This window comes from Ictalurus furcatus, chromosome 3 (genome assembly GCF_023375685.1).
Source record: "Ictalurus furcatus strain D&B chromosome 3, Billie_1.0, whole genome shotgun sequence".
Lineage (NCBI taxonomy): Eukaryota > Metazoa > Chordata > Actinopteri > Siluriformes > Ictaluridae > Ictalurus > Ictalurus furcatus.
The window spans coordinates 3,446,326-3,471,952 of NC_071257.1; the positions used below are offsets into that span (position 1 = coordinate 3,446,326).

The 25,627-nt window shown below is 39.8% G+C and overlaps 1 long non-coding RNA gene across 3 annotated transcripts; it reads right to left on the reverse strand.

Moving 5' to 3' along the window:
- Positions 1-291: 291 nt before the first annotated feature.
- Positions 292-24,320, reverse strand: LOC128605203 (uncharacterized). Of its 3 annotated transcripts, XR_008385511.1 has the most exons (5): positions 24,083-24,320; positions 13,021-13,108; positions 2,589-2,676; positions 2,370-2,470; positions 292-1,836 (listed from the first exon to the last, which is right to left on the reverse strand). It is a non-coding gene; the product is annotated as an uncharacterized LOC128605203 (long non-coding RNA). The 3 variants fall into 3 exon arrangements; XR_008385509.1 differs by having other exon boundaries at positions 2,370-2,676; XR_008385510.1 differs by lacking the exon at positions 24,083-24,320 and adding an exon at positions 19,167-19,652 and having other exon boundaries at positions 2,370-2,676.
- Between the last annotated feature and the right edge of the window lie 1,307 nt (positions 24,321-25,627).

The window sequence follows — 25,627 nt, forward strand, 5'->3', positions numbered from 1 at the left end:
CATTATTTATTGAGTCCTTTGGCCCAAGAGGAAAACTTAATTGAGTGGTTGAACACAAGGATGTGTAGCTAGACATGATTAGGTGCCGAGTGCTCACTTAATGTGCGGCCAAGAACCGAACAGAATGAGATGGAAAAAATCTCAGGAAAGAGGAAAATGTTAGTGAGAGAAATGATGATGAGGAGGAGTGGCGGTGATGGGTTCAGCCCAGAATGATGGACTTTCCCCATGTATGACGCAGGCCTTGCTGCAGCACTACAGTGCTGTACAGTCCAGAGATGACCACAAAAACCAACACTCAAACACACAGCTCCTAAACACCCTCTAAATGTGGTCAAAACCAACCAAGCAGTATATGCCATTAACACATCATCTAGTTTCATTATAAGTTGAGAGCAAGCACACAATTTTTTGTAATGGTTGTATTTCTTATATGTACACAGGTGGAGAGGGCACTAGTGTTGAAATTCAATTCGATCTCATGCAATTTTTGTAGGACTTGAAACTGAAAAAGCTGGAGTGATTATTTGATTTCGAGTTTGACTTCATTTCCACTGTATTCCAACAATATTCTTTAATAATATCAATAATCAGTATATAGAGCAACCCAATCACTTAACCGTCCAAAGAACACTTGAGGAAGCCATATAATATATATATATATATATATCCCCGCTATGCGCACTCACCTTAACTTTATACGTACGAGTTGGTTTATGCCACGCCACCATAATAAGCAAGAACCATTCAGCAATACAGAAAAGCGACTGCTGGTTTTGTTCTTTGAATAAACGCCTCTTTCATAATAGCAGATGTGCTAATCAAAGCATGGATTTATGGGTTGTCGAGTGAGACTGATCTCATTACCCACAAAACACAGCTCTCTGCTCACTAATAGAGTCATAATTTACCATCTGTTAAGTTTGCAAGTCATATTTTCACTCACTAGATCACCGTTGTTTGGACTGATGACTTTTGTTCTTGAGCCAGTGAGAACAGACAGATCATATGGCTAACATGCATCTAGGGGGGGGGAAAGGGGGGGGGGGGGAGATAAAATCTGCATTTCCATCTCCATAGTCCTGGTGTATGAGATGCCAGACATACTTTGACAGTCCTATTAATAACCTGTATGAAAAATCTCAAAGTTGGTGTGCTGAGCACCACTTTTTCATAGAATTTACAGTCCCTGACAGCTAGACAATATTATTTACACCAACTGCAGAGAAAAAGGTCACACAGTCATGAACGCATGAAGACAAGCCGTAGTGTTCCACAAAACGAACAGAGTAGCTAGTGTGAAAGGGATCGAGTCCTGATAGAATCTCCCCTATGTTCTCGACTCTCCTACGCGTTTGAGGAAATGGAGCGAATTCTTGTGAGGTCTAGCCCTCCGGAGATTTCATTCATGACTCTGTGTTGATTTTGTGCTATCGGACCCGCATGGGTGTGTGATAAGACATGGGTATCTGGACTGTATAAACTCTCTGTGATCTCAGGTAGCTTCTCTCAGGGATGCCGAGCTGTAGCGCAGGTGCCAAATGTCCTTCCGTGAACGGCGTGGTCGGAAATCGGTAGTCTCTGAATCAGTCTGTAGTCTTGTAAATTGTGTTTTGTTTTTTTTTTTTTTAAATACAATGACCCCTTCTGAGGCAGCTGATTCTGAGAAATTCGCACACGGTGAGAAACAGGAGAAATGTCTTGAAATTAGAAATCATGGTCATTCATGCCAAGAACTAAATTCTTCATCAGGCAAATGATGACCAGTCCAGGATGTGGTCATTCATCTTTATCCTGATCAGGTTCACGGTGGATTCGGAGCCTGTCCTAGGAACACTGTACACGAGGCAGGAAAACACCCAGTGACATCATGAGTTGCCAGTTCATCATTCGTATAGCACCATATATACAATTTAGAGTAGTAAAATAATGTTTGAAAGCTGCAAAGCCGAAGCCCAAAGACTGCTCGTCAGCCTCATCTCAGGAAAGAATTCATGCTTGGATTTCATTTGATTTCATACAAATTAGGTCACATAAAATGGTACAACACTTAACCCCACCCCTAATCATCTTACAGCAGCTTTTCATTTCAATCGAATCATGTGAATGGTCATGAATTTGAAGGTTTCACTAACATTTTACCGATAATACCCTGGATTTTAAGGCTTATGAGTGTTTATAAGGTGGCTAATATATTCACATAAAGTATTGTGAACACAGATCACTATAAATGACCACTCACAAATTTAATCGTCAAATTATTGTGTAATAAAATAAGAAAAAGCTAGTTGTATTTTGCAACAATGTTTGAAATCCGGTGTGTTTAGTATCTGTCCGTTGTCGTGCTTCGTGTACTGTAGATTACTTACATCTTAGATGTCTTACCGCTTAATTAGCCACAGATAAGATAACCCTGACAGGACATCAGCTAGCTGTTGGTGTGGATAGGATCGGTACCTTTTCAAATCATCTAAAAAAATGTATAAAAACATTTAGAAATATTTAGTACTTAAAATCGAATCGGTAATCATGCTTACTCAAACTGCTCCACAATAATATTCAATCACATTCAAGCGACTCGCATTCACCTCTCCCCAGTACTAGAATGTACCATCCAGGTCGTAGGGTATCTTCCTGCCAGGTGTTCCTGGTATAGTCTCCGGATCCGTCGTGAACCTGCGAATCGTGCAGATGATAAAATTATTATTAGCGTCATAACTTTTTAGTAAAATGGGTCTGAGGCTACTTCCTCAATGGCTCTTGATTGAATGACTAATCAATAGTATACTTCACTGTATAGTACAAGGGATAAGACGACAAGTACCAGTGGGTGATTCTTGCATTTGACTCCCTTATCTTACCCAGTCACATGAGAGCTCCGTGATCGGTCTCATGCTCAAGATACCTTAGTTAGCGCCTGAAAGAGTCAAATCACCCATTTTACAGCTAAGCATTCTTTCTCCACAGTGGAATAAGCTGAGCTCTCAGCTTATAAAAGCGGTTAGCCTGAGCCATCTGTCTACAGAACAAACAGCTTGGTCAAATCTGGGCTCTGCAAGACTATGTCCGCGCTTACGGCTGCAGAAGATCCATATAACGGTACTGCTGTCAGATCCATAGTTCCTCAGAGTTTTAAAAACCATAAGCTTATTAGCCTCCATTGCTAGAGACACCTGCCACTAGCCCTTATTCCAGTCAATCATCGGGACGAATTTTACCCAGTCTCCCAGTCATTTTGTTGATACTTGGCATCGGGTACGGGTCAAAATAGAGAAAAGCTGTCCAAAAGTCACTGCAAAAACAGTCGCCCCAGCTCCTTCATCATTCAAATTTCTTTAAATGAGGCGGACATGGTTGGGTTTTGAATTAAATATTAAATTCAGCTGGTAGTTAAGATGTATTTTCTTAGCTAACACCTGGACTCGATTAGTATGGTCCTCTACTTGTTATCGTGACTAATGATTTCGGTAAATAATTTTAAGGCTATAATTTTATATTATATATACACACACAAACAAAACCATAACCAATGTCCCACATTTTGTGAGTTTTTCTGTTATTTGTTACAATCAGTTCTAATAAAAAACTCATCTGTCAAACACATTTGGATACATGCTTTGTCCTGCCTCATTATGCCCCGTCTAGCCTAATGAGGGAAATCTGGAAAACATATCGTTTTTCTGTAACTTTTTCATGAATGAAGGTCATTCTCGGGACAGTACAAAGATGCAATCTGACTAGGTACTTCAAAATGGAGCCTCTGTCAGGGATAGCGTTAAGGCGCGTATCAGAGGTGTAATTGTGTGGTTTGTTTGACTATTATCATGTCGCACTTGATCACAAAAGGGAATTTCTGGAAGCGTATTTGGAGTGCGATGAGAAAACAGATCTCGGTCTCTCCTCAAGTCATTCGTAGGAAAAAAAGGTATTGGAATAAATCTTTCTGGATGTCATTAGTTGGAAGATGATTTGGCTGACAGAATGAGGTCAGACACCCGAGTTTATTCAAGAACTGTTTAAACTCTTGAACTGTTTGTTTAAGCTATTGTCGAGTTGCTTTTGTGACACAAAGTTTGTTTATCGTGAATGTGTAATCCAGGTCCAACATACATGAACCAGCTAACACCTTCATGATACAGTTCAGAACCCTATGGTGCAGAGAGATGATGTCGCACGACGTTAAGCAACCGTGATTTACTTAAAACGGAGAGATTCAAAGACAACAGCATGATCACTGATAGAAAGTGAGTAATGGCTCAAAGATGGCCCACGCTTACAACTTCATCTGGCCCACATACCACCGTGGAATTACGGCAATGAACTCATTCGAATCAGACTGCCAAAACACAGCCATAACTCAACCCTGATGATATCGTATGTAACGATATGGGGCAGACTTTACAGTTAGGGCTCATTTGGCCAAACACTGATTTGCCATACAAATACGGGTTGCATTTGGGGCATTTTTGGTCTTATAAATTTTAAACGCAGCTGCTTAGAACTTGGCCCATAATAGACTTGTCATTGTCAGAACTGCCATAAATGTTGATAAGTGTGTTTGTCTGTCTGGGATGTATTGGCTCAAAGGCCAAGTTGTATTTCAATTATAGTGCTCCACTATAAGCCATCGGTATAGGCCAAAGCACAATACGTTCTATGGTAACAGTTGTAGCTCATGTTTTGAGACACAATTTCTCGTCAACCCCTTTTAACGCACAACTGAAATAAATATGATGCATTAATAACATCATGCGATGCAACAGCGTCTTCTGTGTGCAAGAAATCTCGTCAACCCGAGCTGACACGACATGACGCGAAGCCACCGCTACTGAGAACGGCAAGACGTGCGTTTGAATGTATATAGAGCAGCATATTGGGAAGGTGGACATCCAGGTTCGATGCACAGGAATCTCAAAAATATTCTACTCTAACGTAAGCTAAAGTGCAGATACAAGATTGGCATGATGACGTTAATGGAGGAACGCTCGTCGATGCAAACGTGTAGCGATTTAATAATGTAACGGTAACGTAATCAACATAAGTGAATTATGTCAAGGAGGAAAACTTGTACCTGGGCCAGATGGCATGTTAGTCTTTTTTAGACACGGCCCATAGCCCTTTCACTCCGCCCCAGCTCAGTCTGTTCAGAAAGTAAAACATGGTGGAATCTGATAAGTACCCAGCACAGCCAGATACTTTACTGTGAGCAAAAAAAAAAAAAAAAAAAAAAAAAAAAAAAAACATTTCATGCTTCCAAAAAAAAAAAAAAAAAACAACCCATAATGACAAAAATGTAGTTATCCTTGAATAAACACTGTTTTTCCACAATGGGCTAATTTATGACTGGTGAAGGAAATTAAATTGGATGCGAGAATGAGCTACGTTCCTCCTGGACACGTGTGCTACAGATCCTGGCACTGCTAGTGGATATCCAGCTCGGTCTATGCACTGCAGCAATCCTGTGCTGTGTCTTTTAGAAATTGAATGAATTTGCTGGCGTTTTGAATAATATTTACTGGTCAACCAGTTACGCTCTAGGAATAGCGACGCCACTTCCGGTGCTTAATATGCATTCAACATGGTCTATAGCCACGTTATTTACTGCGCAACTTTTGTTCAATAAATTGTTCTTTTATAAAAGAGGAGTACATGTAAACACCACTATCATCAGTATTTGGGTTTCGAGAATCGAACGTGCCGACTCTCGTTAGTGAGCCGAATCGACTGCTCGGCTCACTGGAGAAAAGAAAAAAAAAGCCAGAACGCATGTTCGTTTTGATTTAATTTAATCCCATTTATTCACAAAGAACTCCTGACCTCGCGCTGGCATGCTCCCTGGAAAACCCAATCAAAATGCAAAATGTAAAAGAGTGAAAACTAATAGCCAAAACCAAATATCGCGCATGTTTGGGGAGACGTGCGTAAATAAATCATATGGCAGAGGTTAATAAAAAGGCTGCAGAAGGCGTATGAATGCTTTCTTGTGCCACCGAATATTAGCCCGCTCGAGTAGGAATATTAGCACGACCGGTGCACGTGGCCAAGTCGCTGCGCGTGATTGATGAGGCCAGCGAGCGCCCAAACACGGCGCTCAGGCTGCTGCGCGCGAGGAATTAATGTCAGCGTGATCAACGCTGCCATGCACGCGCTTTCTGATTACTGCACAGTGACTCTTCAATGGAAAACGATCACACGGAAAGATCTAGACGTCGCACGTGCAACATGCACGCGCTACACACATACAAGCGCACAAACAAGTTACATGCACTCTCACAAACACACACACATTCCTATACATACACAGTGCACAATCAAGCACGCAGGCGCACACACACACGAATACAAAAATGATCAGGTCATGAACCTGTCAGCTCCCCCCCCCCAACCACCTCCAGTGTAACATTATACACGGTAACATGTTCTTTAGTAACAGATAGCTCAAGTTCAACCAAATCCTACACGTTAAAGCTTTTAAAATTTTACATACGTATGGATCCATAACTTTGATAACAGTCCATTTAAATGATCATATATTCTGGGGGTCCTGTTTTCTCTCTGTATTTTATCAATTCACTGCATCTTTATGACAGAATCATAACGTAGCTTGCCCTGCCATTAAATACTGTTATCTTTGGACTAATTAATTAAAATACTAAGACTAATTAGGTCTTAGTATTTTCTAAATTTTAAATGAACTATATGGCTAAACGCTTGTGGACACCAGACTATCACACCTGGATGTGCTTGTTGAACATACCGAGGCTGTGGGGGGGGGCGTGGCGGTGGGGATTTATCATCATTCAGCTACAAGAGCATTAGTGAGGTCGGACACTGACGTTGGGTCAAGAGGTCTGGGGTGCAGTCGGCGTTCCGGTTCATCCCAAAGGTGTTCAGTGGGGCTGAGGTCAGGGATCCGTGCACGACACTTCGAGTTCTTCCACTCCAACCTTAACGAACCATGTCTACATGGCGCTCACTTCGTGCAAAGGGGCATCGTCATGCTGGAACAGGTTTGGGCCTCTTAGTTTCAATGAAGGGAAATTATAATGCTACAGCTTACAAAGATATTCTAAGCGTTCAAACCTACTGTATGGGTGTGATGGTTAGGTATTCACAAGCTTTGGGCCATATGGTGTACTTCCATGTAGGCTTTTGTGCATTCAACCATTCAACTTTTTTAAGCCCAGACTTAAACAGTCTCAGTGTTTAAGTCTAGGCTTAAAACGTATTCGTTTACTCAAGCCTACCCCGACTAGACTTTGTTATGCTAAGCACAGTCCTAATAATCTTTTCTCTCTCCTTCTGTCGAGCCACACACGATATTATGGAGATACTAGAGACCCTGATCCTTTCTGCTCTCCGGACCGGCCCGATCCGTTTCGGATGTCCTAGCTCTGGATGGAGCCCTCATCTACTCCAATTCCAGATTGCTGGGACTACGGCTGCTTCTAAGGCCAAACAGACTCCACATAAACCATAATGAACTTTATCACACTATCTGTTGTTACCCAGATGAGGATGGGTTCCCTTCTGAGTCCGGTTACTCTCAAGGTTTCTTCCTCTTAACATCTTAGGGAGTTTTTCCTTGCCACCGTCGCCACTGGCTTGCTCAATTGGGATAAATTCACACTTTTAATATCTGTATACCGTGTTTATATGCTTCTGTAAAGCTGCTTTGAGACAATGTCTATTGTAAAAAGCACTATACAAATAAATTGAATTCTTCTGTCATGCACATCTTTCCAGCCTTTACATACAATAAAAGAAAATGCAAAAATATAAATATAACACTAAAATAACTTTACATGGCTACTGAAATGTTCTCATATATGAAAAAAAAGTGATGGAGGGAGCTAGGAAATGGCATATTGTACACTAAGAAAATGGGTCCTAAACTGTAACTACCTAAAATAAATAAAAAGTACAGTATATACTATATACTAATATATCTCTCACACACACACACACACACACACACAGTATCTCACAAAAGTGAGTACACCCCTCACATTTTTGTAAATATTTAATTATATCTTTTCATGTGACAACACTGAAGAAATGACACTTCGCTACAATGTACAGTAGTGAGTGTAAAGCTTGAGTAACAGTATAAATTTGCTGTCCACTCAAAATAACTCAACACACAGCCATTAATGTCTAAACCGCTGACAAACAAAAAAAAGTGAGCACACCCCTAAGTGAAAATGTCCAAATTGGGCCCAATTAGCCTGTCAGTGCTCAGACCATACGCCGCACACTGCATCAAATCGGTCTGCGTGACTGTCGTCCCAGAAGGAAGCCTCTTCTAAAGATGATGCACAAGAAAGCCCACAAACAGTTTGCTGAAGACAAGCAGACTAAGGACATGGATTACTGGAACCATGTCCTGTGGTCTGATGAGACCAAGATAAACTTATTTGGTTCAGATGGTGTCAAGCGTGTGTGGCGGCAACCAGATGAGAAGTACAAAGACAAGTGTGTCTTGCCTACAGTCAAGCACGGTGGTGGGAGTGTCATGGTCTGGGGCTGCATGAGTGCTGACGGCACTGGGGAGCTACAGTTCATTGAGGGAACCATGAATGCCAACATGTACTGTGACATACTGAAGCAGAGCATGATCCCCTCCCTTCGGAGACTGGGCCACAGGGCAGTATTCCAGCATGATAACGACCCCAAACACACCTCCAAGACGACCACTGCCTCGCTAAAGAAGCTGAGGGTGAAGGTGATGGACTAAACCCTATTGAGCATCTGTGGAGCATCCTCAAATGGAAGGTGGAAGAACACAAGATCTCTAACATCCACCAGCTCCGTGATGTCGTCATGGAGGAGTGTAAGAGGACTCCAGTGGCAACCTGTGAAGCTCTGGTGAACTCCATGCCCAAGAGGGTTAAGGCGGTGCTGGAAAATAATGGTGGACACACAAAATATTGACACTTTGGGCCCAATTTGGACATTTTCACTTAGGGGTGTACTCACTTTTGTTGCCAGCGGTTTAGACATTAATGGCTGTGTGTTGAGTTATTTTGAGGGGACGGCAAATTTACACTGTTATACAAGCTGTACACTCACTACTTTACATTGTAGCACAGTGTCATTTCTTCAGTGTCGTCACATGAAAAGATATAATCAAATATTGACAAAAATGTGAGGGGCGTACTCACTTTTGTGAGACACTGTGTGTATGGGTATATATATTATATATATACACATACATACATACATACATACATACACACACACACACACACACATGTATATATACACACACACAGCATCTCAAAAGTGAGTCCACCCCTTTAAAGTGAGTACATCATGTGAAAAATAAACATATGCAGTACATGTGAAAAATAAACATGTACGAACAATGTGAGAAACAGAACACGTGTGACGCGTCCGAAAACCACGTGTAAATTTCACATGAATCACATGATCATTTGAAATTCAGGTCCTTTTTCAGTATGGGTAGTCATGGATGTTTGCAGTCATGATTTGAATAGACAGGTGCCATTCAAATTTACACCAATGTTTGTTACACACACTGGGAACGCTGTATACCTACCCAAACAAAAACAAACAAACATGACTATTTTCCACCCTGTGACAAGTTTTCAGTCCCATTTTCTCCAAACTGAAGTGACGGACTGTGAAAATGGCAACCTAGCACACGGAAAAGTGTTGCTCTCATTATTTAAGCTAACATTTGCAGAGCAAACATACACGGTGTTCGTCCACAAACCTTGCCTTGTGAGCCCCGTGTTGTTTTGTTGAGCCGCAATCTGACACTTTACAGAGACAATATTTAGCTTGCAGTATTAGCATGAACAACACAGCCACCAAATATGTCAGTCTGTAAACGCCTAATTTGTGTGTAGGCACTCAAAAGTCAAATAATGTAGAGTAAGTGTGTGTGAATGAGTAATTCCTATCCAGGTTCAGCCTGAGGTTTGTCTGGACTCATCATCAGTCATTGTCTAAAACTCTCACTGCGCTGTGAAACAGTTCATTCACCTTTTTTAAAAAAAACACCCATCAGTAAAGCTGTAAATTCCAACCTGTTCTCATTTGCGAAACTGTCTCACTCCTTTCCTCTCTCTCTTTTTCTCTGTGTGTGTGTGGACATTAATGCGGCTTTAAAGGCAGTGAAAGCTCTTCCTCGGGGAGCTTGTGGTCCATGTTGCTCTAACATCTGAAGAGAGGCCTAATGGGTAAGCAAACACACTCATTACCTACACCGCCTGCCCAAAGGAGGACAGCATGTGTGTGTGTGAGTGACTTTATGCATGCTTATATATGTGCACACGTTTGGTATTTACTTGTTGTGTTCTTGCACTCAGGCACTGGGGTTTAACCGGGTTACCCTGTGTGCAGTCGGTGACAGTGAACCACAATTCGTGTGCAATTGTCCATTTGCATGACACGGCATTCCTTAAAGCAAGTGCGTGTGGAAAATGCAATAAAACCGCATATGAATCAGGATTTCACAATTGGTGTTCTCCCTTTTCAGCATGGATAAATATTTACAGTCAATACTGGGCTTGGAAAACATTTCATCCTTCATACGCGACAACTCGCACACCTAATAACGTGATTCTCATTCTCACTCATTTTCAGTAAACGCTATATCCTGGTCAGGGTCTCGGTGGATCCCGGGAACAGTGGGCACGAGGCATACACCCTCTGTACGGGAGGCGCACCGCACCCCGCACCCCCCTCCCCCCAAATACTCATTTCACATTTCAGAGTAATTCAGAGCCAACCTATCTGCAGGTTTTTTGAGGCGGGAGGAAACCGGAGAACCCTGAGGAAACATGGACAGGGTGATCACATGCGATTCTGACTACGCTGCTCTGAAGACGTTTCTATATTCAGGTTTTTGTTTTTTTTAAATATATTTTTACTCACTGTGGCATACTAGGACTTAGCTGTGCTTCTCTACTATACTGTAAAAGGTTCTCGATAGGTTAATTATACAACCTCAAAACATTCATAAAATAAAGAACAGGCAAAAGCAATACTTTTGGATTTCATGCAAATAAATCATGAGAAAGGCTACAAGTACTCGCTCGCCTCTCTTCCTCACTTCAGCCATTCATAACTGACGAATTTTCAGTCATGACACGTTTTTGATAACCGTCATTAGGGTCGATTGGGAACATCTGCGTAATTCAAAACAAATGCCTGTTTTGTTTTTTTTTTCAGCAGGCTTTATTAAATCCTTCATTGTAGTCTTATATGGGAAAGAAAAACCTGAATGGATTATTTGATATTCTGCCCAGTTCCTGTCAGGGCATGCAGGATTAAAATTGTGCAGGAAACTGTTTGTTGCCCATTTATCTTCCATTTATCTTGTTCCAGCAGCCTGGTTGTTTATAAAATACGCTTCCAAATGCATATTTCCAAAATGTCACCATAAGGGCTGCCAGTGGATGAGTTCGACTATCCATTAAAATGTGATAAATCGTGCTGTATTCAAACTATCATCTGCACACTTTTTTTATATATAAATATGTCTCTAGATTTTAACTCATCAGCTTTTCCTGAGGTTTGTCCAACTGCTTGACAAATACAGCCTCAAATATGCTGTGTGTACAGGACTCGTAAACAGTTTTCCATGTAGGTTTCCATCGTGTCAAAACGATCCGTTTTTAATTAGTGTTACATGCTCTGGGAATCTATTTCTCTCTCGGTTCTTGCCATTTGCATCATAAATATTGTCCTGCAATATAAATAACTGTCAGCTAAGGTGAGGTTTGGTAGTTAACTGAAAATGTGTTACTTTCAAGGGAGCTAGTTAGAATATTAGCTACAGTAGATACTGGCTCGATAGTCACTAACGCAAGCACAGGCAATAGACATGGTTACATGGAACACCTATGGCACCTACGGGTTTCGGACATTTGTGAAACGGGGAGTGACTTGTGAGCGATTCCTATTCTCAATAGAGAGCAGTGTTAACACTTTTGAGCGATTCTCATCCTTAACAGTAAAACGGTATCAGCATTATTTATATATTAGTGCCCGGTCTATTATTGTCTGGGAGGTGCAGTGTTAGGACGTACTGTAAGGCCGTGTACGTAACCGTGGTCCAATGGCTAAGTGGTGGACAAGCGGAACACCATGATCACTACAGTTGATGAGAATGACCAGAGGATGACCTCGACATAGTACGGAGTCTCTTTGGCTACTCATGCGAGGTCAAGGTCATGTTTCTTGTGCATCCTGCCCCCACCGTGTAGATTTTTTACCAGTTGTAGCGTGGTCCATGCTTCTGTAAACCATCGCATACTTCATACGTTTCCAGTCTAGTCTTACTGCATGCATAATCCTGTTTCTTTTCATCAGAGAGGCATTTTTGGGATGTTCCACTTCACCGTTAGCTTGTGCTCATTTATTAGGTTTTGTGTTAGCGTTTTATTTCATTTCACTCACAGAATTCCTGGAGTAAATCAGACCTGAAATGAGGGCCTTGGTTTGACATTAAATCGCAGCAGGTATCTGGAGGAAACCCACAAGGACTCGGGGAGAATATGCAAAACTCCACATACAGTAACCTGAGCTGAGGATCGAACTCCGGAGCCGTGAGACGACAACGCTACGCGCTGTACCACCGTTATACAGACGTCGTACTTAGAACCGCAACAAAATGCATAAAAATGTCTGTGAACCTCCTCAGATTCGCTAGGGTTTAACGATGGATATGTACTAAATATTCATTGTATCCTACATTTTTTTTTCCCCCCTTTCCTTCTCCAAGTTTCTGTCACGCTCCTTTAGTCACCCCTGTGTCCTCTCTGAGGTCTGAGCCCCATTTGCTTTCATTAAGAAATTTTTGTGAGGATTAAAATGTTCAGATGTTTTAGGGAGGGAAAACAGGGAGGAGCATGGTTCACACAATGTCTACCTTTAGTATAGCAATAGACTGTTAAAGGGAGGTCTGGATGGGGGAAAAACAGGAGATCGATAGATGTACGGACAGACGGATGGATGCATAAGGAGGAGGAACAGACGAGTACTCACATGATCAGAAGCTTGTGCTATGACTTCTCAGACTGCTTTCTCCCCTGGGAGGAACCGGCCATCTTTCCTAGGTGCAGAGATGGAGAGGCTGGGAAAGATGGAGAGAATGAGAAGTGCTTGATTACTCGTTATGTTCAGTTGGTTATGTTAAAATTCACTCTTATGTTTTGCTCTTTTTCGCTTGTGCGTTACACCATCGCTAACCTTCGGAGAATTCATACATTTTCCAAAGGTGCCCAAAACGGACCATACCAACGCATTCAGTTTCTGAGCAAGGTCGACAGACATCGAAACCACGTCCTAGCCAGATGTTAGACATGCAGATTAGTGTGTGAACTGACATGGTGCAGATGTGCGTTTGCTCAGTTGGCTCGATTTCTCCACTGAGCATAAAAAATATTTGTTTAAATGATAACCATTACAACCCGTTTTGACCAAGGTCTTCAGAAATATGAAGCTTGATTTAGGTCTAAATGGCATTTCATTTTATTGTTACTTACACCATAAATAAACATTGTGTAATAATTTGGCAGCATAATCACTACTCATCAAAGGCCAAATAAGATTAGAGCAGTCCTCTGAAAAGCTGCCAAGAGCCCCGAACCGTGCATAAAATTTATCGCTCTATGCTTTTTATTATTGCGAGTAAAATTCTCTCTTTTGAATCAGCAGGAGATAAATTTATTTTTACAGTACGTGTGGCTAACACACATTGTGCTTTTTTTAGGCTACCTATTACGGCAAAAACGTCAACTTTTCCACTCAATCTATAAATATCCGACCATAAACATGCCATGTTTGGAATGGACATAAAAGTTTCCATACATGTGGAAATGAACGTTTTTTACTAAAATGTCTTCCAAAATTTTTCATACATAGTTTACATTACAATATATATATTTTTTCCCCAGATAACCTTTAAGAATGCCTTTGACAAAAGAAGGTATTGAAATCATTCTCACGGCTGGATCGGGAAGCTGTCGCGAGCTTGCGATGGACTAACAGGAAACACGGCAAGCACAGCACACGTGACACTGTTCCCAAACTTAACAAATTCAAAAAGACTGGAGTGTTGCAGACCGACCAAGAAGTTTACGTCCACGAACGAAAACACAACAGACATGGTGCTGGCAAACATAGTCCCTTATGTATGGAGACATCTGGGACACCCTGTAGTTCGGTGAGGACATGGCGATTTTACTAACAGATCCCAAAAGGTGTTTTTTTTTTTTTTTTTTTTTTTTCCTTAACTACAGCTTATATCAAAGAAGTGTTTGAACATTCAAAGCGCTGTTGAATGCCCAGTTCTGACTGGCCATTACTCAAGATGTCTAGAATACTCAATCATCACTAGAATAATTAATATGGGGCTTTTAACAAAGAAAAATAGATAAAACATTTATAAGGTGCTTTGTAACAGTCAAAGAAAATAATGTAACAAATTTTGCAGGACGAAACACGTTGCATTTTGCGGTTTCTCAGTAAAACGACAAGCTGTGATTTTTATCTTATTACCTGAGAGAGAGAGAGAGAGAGGCTGCTGAAGGAATGACTGTTTACATCTGTTATAATGTAAAAACAGGAACTAACTTGTTTCATGGATATTCCACAACATTGAACCCTAACTATAAACTTTAAAAATGTATGACATGTTGCTCTTTAATTAATCAAAATTGAATCACAGGCAAACTGCTATGGTATAAGATGAATAAAACATTTCAGGACATCCTGTTAGAGGAAAATATCAACTTTGGATTCCACAGCGTCAGGGCACATCACATGACTGCATTATCAATTATTTTCCTAAAACAGCATGGCCCCAAGTGTTTTATTCCTGACATAAACTTCAGCATTATTAAACTACAAGTAATGTTTACTTTAAAAAAGTAATTAACATGTTTGGGTTTTTTTTAAATAATAAACCAAATACACTGAAGGGAAATACTTCCACTGCATTCTATATCCACCACAAATTTACACAAGACAATGACCCCAAACATACAGCCAAAATAACTCAAGACCTAGCCAATTTCCTGACTTCAATCCCACTGAGAATTTATAGAGGATTTTAAAACTGTCCATCAGTTGGCAAAAGAAATGGCCAAAATTGAACCACAACGCTGGAACAAGCTACGCTACAAATACTGATGCTCGTAAATTTTTAGCTCTTTCAATTTCTTTTTTTTGCCCCCCACCCATATCATTGCTTAGGAATACATCCTTGGGGAAAAAAAAGTGTTGTTACTACAATTTTGCATTATGTGTAAAATTTAAGTGGATATATACACTGGAAGTACATTACATAACAAAAAAGTGTGCAAATAGTTATTTTCCCCTCACTGCAAGTCAAGTAATCCTTACCTGTATTAACCAATCTTCATATCAATAAGAAGAATTAAGCCCGTAATGAGTAATACGAACACTTTAATGAACACGTTTGCAGATATGTTCTTTCCTAGAGAGTTCAGTATGTTATGAACACTTACATTATTAACATAATTTTTAGTCCCGGTTTGAATGATCGTTAGTCAATGCAGGTGTATTTCAACTTAAACTAATACAAGTGTCGGTTTACTTTGTAAGCAGATCACGTTAGTTAAGTGAAACTTAAAGCATTAACAAAAATTAGAATGTGCAAGAACTATTTTGTTACAACTTTAAAAACACTTTTATGAGAAGTAGTTTTCTTCTTTCCACAAATTTGCATTTGGGAGCCCACGTTTCGCCAAGCTCCCATTCTTATAAAGATCGAGACTTCCCTTGTGTGAAATGTCCCTAAGATGGCTGATTTGATAAGATAGAGAGTCCTGCTTTTCCCCATTCTTCTTTCATGTGAATTGTCCTGTTAAACCCCTTTGCTTTGAGAGAGGTGGGGTCTTGATGAATATTAACTAACTTCTCTAAGACTGTTGAAGTTAGGCAGAGTGTGTTGATATCGCAAACACGCACCACAATGTGAGGTGCTGCAGATTAGAGAAAGGACCAAGGGCTGTATCCCAGTACTTCTCAAAGAGCTCCCGAGCATGAACTCTGTTATCTGTTCCAGTACCACACATCTTGATCAGATAGATCAGTTTCCATTCTGAGCCTTGAGGCATGGCTTGATCCTGATCAATCACCTCGCTGGGGTCAGCAGAGACTCATCAGTGGATCTCTGCCCTTCAGCTATGTGCTTATTAAACACACTGACTATTGATGGACATTCCTGAGGTTTTTTTTTTCAAAAAAAAGCTAATCAACTTGCAGAACGTCGCTGGTAAGAGGTGACTTAAAAAGCTTTCCGCAGGTAATTTTTTAGAAAAAAACGTCATGCAGATTTCTCTATCCACTGTTTCAAACAGTCAAAAAGACAAACAAGAAGGAACAATTGCTTATAGCTGCTATAACATATGCAATGGCAGGAAATAACTCATTTTGTGGACGCTCCACAACATTAAACACTATACTTATATGATGTGTCGATGTGTTCCTTAATAAATAAATAAAAATTTAATCTTCAGTCCGTCCCAGAATCCGCGAACGCAAAACGCTTTCAAAAGTACCACAGATTTTCCGCAGATTTGGGGCAAGACGCGTCATGTGACATCATTCAAAGCCCTCTTCGATTTACGTGCCTTGAACATAAAAGTACAGCTATAAGGTCTCATCACTACGGAAGACCGTGCAAAACAATTCTGCGCAATTTTGCAAAATTCAAGTAGTTTTCCGCAAAAAAAAAAAACTCTCTTTAAAAAAAAAAATAAATAAATTGCAAATTCCTGTACAGGCTGAATCTTTAGCAAATTGCTGCGGTATAAGAGAAATGAAACTCTTCAGGATGTGCCCTTAGTCCTTGATGATCGACTTTGGGGTTGTAACAATAGCTCCACATTGGGCATCATACGACCCCATCGCTGATTATTTTCCTCCAACAGCACACCCAATCATGTTTTATTTATTACTCAACATATATTTTATTCACAATACACTATTTTTTGTTAATTGTGGTAATGAAGAAACTCTTCGAAACCACAAAAAGTCTTACTGCTTTGAATTAATTTCACGGGCTTCTTCATTTTGTCCTAAACGTATGAACATACTTGCACAACTTGTGCTTCTTATGCATCAAAAAACATGGTTGATTTCCACAGCAGAGAATATTTACCCCAACTCACAGAAAAATCCAATTCAGCTGGTCAATGTCACAATCAAAATCAAACCAGAATGCTGTCTTGCTGTTTTATTGTTGCTGTGGACTGCAGGCAGGTGCGAATGTGTGTGTGATATCGGAGAGTGTTTTGGGTGGGGATCAGGCAGCATGCCTCAGGACCACCATGCTAGGCTTTGTTCCTTCCTTGGAGAATCTCCTCTCCTTTAATTACCCTGCGTCACACTGGGGCAACAAGAGATGTCTGTCTGACAAATGCTTCTTGAGAAACACGTCGTCTATAAACAAATCAACCCTACAGCCAGGAATGTACCGATGCTTGGGAGGTGCCTGATTTTCAAAGGGCTAGCTGCGCAATGCTGGGATGTTTCATTTCCAAAAAACAGCTCTCCATTTCCAGAAGTCACTCCCACACCAACTCTTTATTCCATTGCCATTTTTGTTAATCACACTGCCTTCCACCGTTATATTTTCCCCAGGGCAAACCCCATGCTGCATTTGTATTAAAGTGGAACAATAACTATGATGAACATGCAAAAAGAGTATAGGTAATCTTAGTAGCCATCATATGAGCTCTGTCTGTTATTTGCACTCCCACATCACACACCGTCAGGAGGATTTTCGAGATTTAACAGCGGTTTTTGTCTCTTTCCAGGAATATGGTTAAGCTCTTTTCACCAGAGGCCAAAAAACACAGAATTTCTGCCTGTTTTCAGCATTGAAACTTATTTGTGAAGTCACACTCCACTGTAGTGGTTAATGGCTCATATGAAAGTAGACACTCAGAGCTTTAACAATTTGCAATTTTTCATAAGTATTTCTTTTTCTACCTAGCCTACTAGGTTTAAATGTTGTAATTTTATTGTGTTTTACTATCAAAAATTTTTAGTTGCGCTGTCCATATTATGGAGAGGTGTGAACTGTTCGCCCAGCAGGGGGCTCACGCCCCTCCCCTTTCCCATTGCCCTGCTCACCACAGAGTCACGATACTCTACACACAGACACCCAACAGTGTCCTGACTCATCTTAAAACAGACCTGCAGCGATAAAATAATGCATTTGTTCATACTGATTGAAAATATCCGATAAGTCGATTTCCATTCCGCTAACACAGAGGTTCTCAACCTTTTGTAACTAAAGTCCCCCCCAAGCCTCCCCTATTATGTGGCACCCCCCCCGCCCCAATATATTGGAGGAGACAAGGTACAATGAATTTCTATTCTATATAAAATCACTCTATATATCTACATCAATATATACACATCTGCATATGTATATACAGAAAGCAAAAAAATAAGACACTAAAGGGGTCTGAAAAGGCGCTAAGTTGGCAACACTGGTCTGCACTGACAGCTAGATAAAAGGCAGGCTAAGCTCCGCCTCTCCTCAGCAAATACAATAAAAACACACAGGGAGAGGGAACACAGGGTTTTTCCATTTAGGCACATTCTATTTGAAAAGTAATAAAATACCCAGAGTTCCAAAATGATGTCTGTTTTTTTTTCTTCTTGAAAACAATTCGCGCCCCCTTCCGATCTCTTCACGCCCCCTTGGTTGAGAACCACTGCGCTAGCAGAATGAAACGCCGATGTACTGAGAGAAAGGGTTAAGTGACTAATAGACAAGATTATGACTGGATATTTTAAAATCAGTTTACGACGGGATTGTTATATAATAAAAACAAAGATGAGATTTGGTTAACATTGCCAAATAATAAACTCAAATATGTGGGTAATTTTATCTTAACGAGAGATAAACCTCACACAAGCCAAAGCTACCACATGTTGATGTTTATGGAGAGAATGACATTCTGAACTGCACTTAAAGTGAGATGTAAATATAGCAGAAGAATACAGAGCCACGTCTCCAAAAATAGTCACCGATTTACAGACTGTAAGTTGCCTTCTGCACTCAGTTACAATAATGTGCTCACATGTTCTTTGTCTCTATGAGGTTGGTCGGACTATTATGAGAAAAACTTTGAATCATTTTTACTCACCAAAGTCTAGACATGTGGTTCACAGGGTCCCGCAGTTGAAATCTCTCCCTCCGAGCTTCGGTAAAAGTCCCTTCATTCAGTGTGTTTGCTGCTTTCAAGCCTGTTTGATCCGTTTTGGGGGGTTTTCCCCCAATTTATAGAATTATTAGATTGCAGTAAGGCTACAAATCACAGAGGAATTATAGTCACATTACTGAGCCGTGGAGAGCAGCGGCTTCTCTAATCCCCGCTGAAAGAGCCTGAAAGGCCTTCTTGTTGTGGCACCCCATTCTGTGGCCTTAGACATCTTAAAAGTTAGAGAAAATACGTGCACTGCTTTAATGGCATTAGGTTCAAATGTCTGCATTAAGGTTGATCGATCAGCTGAGATTTGCCACACAGCACCAACAGACCCTTGATCCTTACGCGCTATCGGACAAACACATCAGAATAATAATAAAAAAACAACAACCTCGATATGACCCTTTCGGAAAGTTTATGGATGTGAAATACCATCAAGCATCAAATCTCAATCACAAGTATATTTTTTTATCCCTTGCAAATGCTGCATAATCACTCCTGTCCTTTGAAATCAGCTCCAGATCTGGCACAATGACACCCCCCCCCTTCCCTGCACCATTACTTTTATCAAAGGCTTAGCCTGATTTGCAGACTATGCAGAAAATGTGATTTGAAAAAGAAGAGAGGGAGAGAAATGAAAAGGAAAAATGTGGAAAAGTCAGCGAAGTGTGAGGCGACGAAGAATGGCTGGGCATCGGCAGCTGTGTCCAGCTCAGAGAACGACAAAAGGACCACTGTGTTATTAATTCCACACGAGTCGCTCAGCAAGTGGCGAGACGCAACACACACACACACACACACACACACAAAAAGGAATAATATGAAAAAGGGGTGAAAAATAAAACCTGGTTCATAGCAGCACATGAAACACAGAAAATTCATTCAAAATGCAAAAATGAACCCTGCTGCATTGTTCACTACCTCAAACACATCATGTAGCGATTCAAATGAAAACTAATCAAATAATAAATGTGTCCCATCATGATCTCAGTGATTAGCTGTGTACACAGTGCTTGTCTAAATAGACGCACAAAATCCCTTCAAGTGCTTAGAAATCTTTCTGACGGCAGGTGTGTGTGCACAGGTGGGAGTGCAAATAAATATTCACACGGAACAGCACATATTTCACATGGTGTCGTTACATGTTTTGCCCTGGAATTGCACATGATCTCCAGTAAACACATTACAGTTGCAATAATTATTCAACCCCCGTTTCACAATTTACAGACTTTCCGCTGTTTACGATGAACAAAATCAAAGAAAAGCAATTGAAATAGTTTGACACAACGAACACAGACAACACTTGTTTTGCGGGATTCGATTCAGGGGGGTGAAAAAATTTGAAACTGGAGAAGTGTCAGCTGAATTTGGGGTAAAATCTTGAACTATTTCAATTGCTTTTGTTTGATTTGTTCATTGCAAACAGCTAAAAGTCTGTACATTTTGAAAATAAACCTGATTTGCCATGGGCGCTGAATAATTCAGATTTTGCAACTGTACATGCGAAAAAAGTATTATTCATGTGAACATTTTCATCTGAAAAAATTAAACCTATATGAGAAATGTACCTATATGAGACAAATTCATGAAAATAAATGTGGTGGGAAAATGGGAAAATAAATGAATCATATCAGAAGTTGAACTGTGTAAATGTAACTGTACAAATCATGTGTAAAACTCAGATGCAAAAAGAAACAAACTGTATAAAAATCACGTGTAAAAAAAAAAACTAAAGGAATTGTGTAAAAAAATAAGGAATTGTGTAAAAATCACGTGTAACAAATTAAAGGAATTGTTTAAAAGTCACAAATGAAAATAAATGAACCATGTGAAAAGTTCACATCCACACAGTCCAAGAATACATGCAAAACTAAAAATATATGTAAAAATAAATGAATCATATGTAAACATCAGCTGTGAAAAATCGTGTAAAAATCACCTAAAATGTAATCATTCACATGTGGAGTTCATGTGACTTTTCTGAAAGATTATCGTAAATAAATTGCACTGAATTCTCTAAATTTAACCGACCACAAACGTCTTCGACTTTTAGTAAGAAAACAGCAAGTCACTTGACCCAAATGAAACTGATATTTACACAGATCAGACACTTTCAGCACCAAATAACCTCATCGTACGAGTTCAGTTTCAAAATATCCCCTTCATTATTGCTACACTATTAATGGTTAAACTGGAAGGTGAAGGTGATGCACCTGTGAGCAACCTGATCCATGGTGATGACACAGCAATGCAAGCTCCACCGACAGAGAAAATGCGATGATCCGGTCTGTCACAACAAAACTCTGGATCTGTGGAGAGCATGCAGGTGTGTGATGGCCTCGCATGACCTCAACATAGCTTCTGGAAAAATATCAATAAAAAAAAAAAAAGACGCATTCCAGTCATGCTTCAGGATCCGTCAAACCCTGCCGTAGACACATTTCACTGATAAACTCGATAATATTAACCCTTTCACACACGCTGAACTTTAACCATTCCTTATTTTTACTGACTCTTTACACGGACTCAACAGTGCTGCTGATTGAACAGGAAGTGTTGATAAATTTTCTCTAACAGCAGCTGTGGCGGTCATCGTTTCTATAGTAACAGTTAATTCATAATGCTTTGTATAACTGGCGCACCACGTAATCAAAGTCTGGAAATAAACTATTAAAAAAAAAAACACGCTGTTAAACAAACCACAGTGTGTAATCAATGCTACGGTAACGTTTTTATGTAAGGAGATTTACATTTTTGGAAGGAGTCTCCAGCGTCAGAGCATTGTGGCAGTCTCTAGAACAGTTTTCCACCACGGAAATGTCTTAAGGACTTTGTGTCGTTGATTAGTTTGGTATATAATTACACCACACAGTGTTTTATTTCTTACTTGACGTTTTCAGTTTTATTCTCTCTCATAAATTGCAAATGATCACACTGTGTAGTAATACAAGTTTGAATAGACCGATTTTATTCACATATATCTATTTAAACCCTCTCACTTCGGTAGACCATAAAGAGAACTTTTTGCAAGCCCATTCCTGGATGTTCATTATTTTGGCTAGTTACAGCAATTGCAACTTGGTTGAAACAACATTTCTCTAATAGTACAACACCCGAGTGTGTGAGGAGCAGCTGATGTAGCTACGAGACTGTAAAGCATGGCGAGTAGGCAGCACTAAAAGTGCACTGAAGCGTAGAGCCTTCTTCTCTCTCTCTCTCGGTCGGTCAATAGAAGCCTTGTTAGACTCAAGTCTCACCCTTAACACCCCCACTTGCCTTCCTGCCCCTCAGTGAACTCCCTCACACCTCTGAACCTGATTAAATGCTCTGTTCACTACTTACCGATGGACTTTTCACTAACCCAGACTATCCCTTCAGATTGAATAGAAAATACAGTTGTAAAATATGCATGCAAATATAGACATGAGACATATTAAAGGAAAATGTTCTACTGGTTTGAAAAACTGATGTATAATTTATATACTGAAATTACAGCAGATAGTAATTTATATAAGCACCACCTTTTTTTATGCTCAGCGATTGATGCCATAATTCAATAATTACTCAACTTCCTACTTAATAATGTAACATGCTAAAGCAATACCTGTCCTTAACACTGTAATTTAAATATAAATAACAGAAGCACATACAATTTTATTGGGTAGCTTTACATAATATAATATAGTACATAATACTGAAGTAGGCAACAATATGTGGGGTCCAAGCACCTCTCTCAAGTAGTTCAGTAGTCAGTTCTTGCCAAGTTACATAAACAACAATAGACACCACCTATGATCATAGATAACAGATTAGGGTAATACCATAGATAATGGTAGCTCAATGCTAACTGCGTGAAACGGCTGCTGAAAGTTTTTGAAGTCAGTCAAATCCTTAGAACAAAGATACACAAAACAGTACACAAAATTTCATCTCGATGAGACTTACGGCTCTAGAGAAAGAACTATTTGAACATAACCCCACCCCTTTGGTGGCCACACCAACAACCTTAGCAGAAAGACTCAAAATCTAAACATGCCTTTCAGGTTTTGTGTGAATCCATTTAGTCTTTCATGAGTTACAGCTTTTTTTTTATTTGATTGGCATGAGGTAGCCATTTTGTTGAACTGATTAGCATGTGGAGGCTAATCAGTTCAATTTTTTTTTAATTGATTGGCATGCGGCAGCCATTTTGTGAAAGCGACTGGCATGTAGCAGCCATTTTGTTCAAATGATTAGCAGGTAGCAGCCATTTTGTTAAATCAATTGGCATGTGCTGCCCATTTTGTCAAACTGATTGGAATGTGGCGGCCATTTTGTTAAACTGATTGGCATGTGGCGGCCATTTTGTAAAATTGATTGGAATGTCCTAGTCATTTTGTTTATGAATTTCCACATAATTATTTGAATAATTATTGAGGTTCAGTATATCGCCACCAGTTTTTTGAATGAGGAATTGTATCAAAGTTAAGCTTAAAAGTTAAAATAAAAAAAGATTATAAAAGTTCAATCCCCCCCAACCATTTTTCAATATGGAATGTAAGAAAACATGCATTTAGCCTTTGAAAAAATACGTTTTCACCCATCTTGGGTAACAATTTGATTTTTGACTGCATTTTGCTCTATAAGTAAATAAGTCACAGGGCTTAAAGAAAGCGTTTTTAGCATAGCGATTAGCAAATCCTTAAAATGTGTTTAACTAGCAACCATGCTAACGCCTTTTTTTTAAAGATTCTTATCATTAATAGGATTTCTAGAAGCTAGAATTTGGGTAATAGGGTTGTACTTTTAGATTGACACTTTCAAAGTCAGTATCAATGAACATAAAGAAGAAAAAAAAAACCAAAGAGATAACTTACCTTTCTTGCTGCCATGAAATTCAGGTAAATTGGATGCTGCAACTTGCTGCCGAGCACGTGACTTGTGGAATATACCAAATATTTCCTAGGGGTCAATGTGGTTAGATAACAGGTTTGGAAGGTTTATTTAACGTCTATTTATCTGAAACATGCACTTAGGTTGTTGTGACCCACACTTTACCTGTGTTTAAAATGTTGTACTTTTATTTTATATGCATATTGTAAATGTAATATCCAGTGGAACACAAATGGCCCCCGCAATAGTGTAGTGGAATCACTCACTCATGCTTCATAAGTACTGCTGTACAAATCTAGTGGTTTATGCACATGATGTCTTTGAATATCCAAAATGAAAAGTATTCACCAGAAATCACTTGCAATTGCTGCATGTTTACCTGTTAAATACTAGGAACTAATTGTAAAGTGCTAGCAAAACAAAAGAGCTAGACACTTTTTTTTTTTTAAATATCAATGAAAGTGATCTATGTTTAATTGTTGTTTTTTTGGATAGCTCCACTTTTAGCAAATGCAAATACTTTTGACCCAATCAGAACATAAGGGTTAATATATCAGTGAGTCCCCAGGCCCCTGCTGTCCTCCTGGCCATGTTTACCCAGGGTGCACTGCTCCCAAGTTGGCTGTAAATTGAGCCATGGCAAGCCAGCAGCCATTAAAATGGGTGATGGGTTTGACAGTAATTTCTCCGCGCAGCATGCCAAAGCTGGGTCTGAATGCTTACTGCTAGTGCCCATTAAACACACACACACACACACACACACACACACACACACTCCTGTGCCCAGGGAATGTCAAACACCATGCCCAAAGAACATGGTATCAATAGTATCACTGTGTAATATTTGTGTATAAGAAAGAGTGTGTGTGTGTGTGTGTGTGTGTGTGTAATAGGGTCAGAGAGAGAGAAGGTAATGTATGCGTCGACTGTATGTGTATTGGCAAGATGTTTTTAACACCACAAATCTCTTGATGAACGACGCTTCAGGTTTTGGTGTAAATTTTTACCCAAGATCAAATATACAAATCTTAAGTGTTTATGACTGATAATAATTTATTATGGTCATAGTGAATAACACACATAACCGATTGAGAAGTCGGAGTCAAGGACTTTGAACAGGGATGGAGGAAGAGAGAGAGAGAGAGAGAGAGAGAGAGAGAGAGAGAGAGAGAGAGAGAGAGAGAGAAGCTGAATTCTTGAATCTGATTGGTCAGAAGTTGTTGATTCATTTTCTGTAACAGTAGATCTGAAAACAGTGGCAACGGCATTGATGCGCGTGTACATTTTCCACCATGAGAAAGTTTTTTTGTCTTAATTAATTAATTAATTTCAAGACAGAGAAAAGAGAGAGGCTGGGGAAGGCATGACTGTTTATAGCTGCTATAACATAACTGAACATTCTACAACAATTAGTGGTTTAGTGGTTATCACGTATGCCTCGCACTTCCATGGTTCCATGTCCCCCACCTTGTAACCTATATCATTACACAATATAGTTACAGTATATAGCTATAATTCTTGCTAAATGC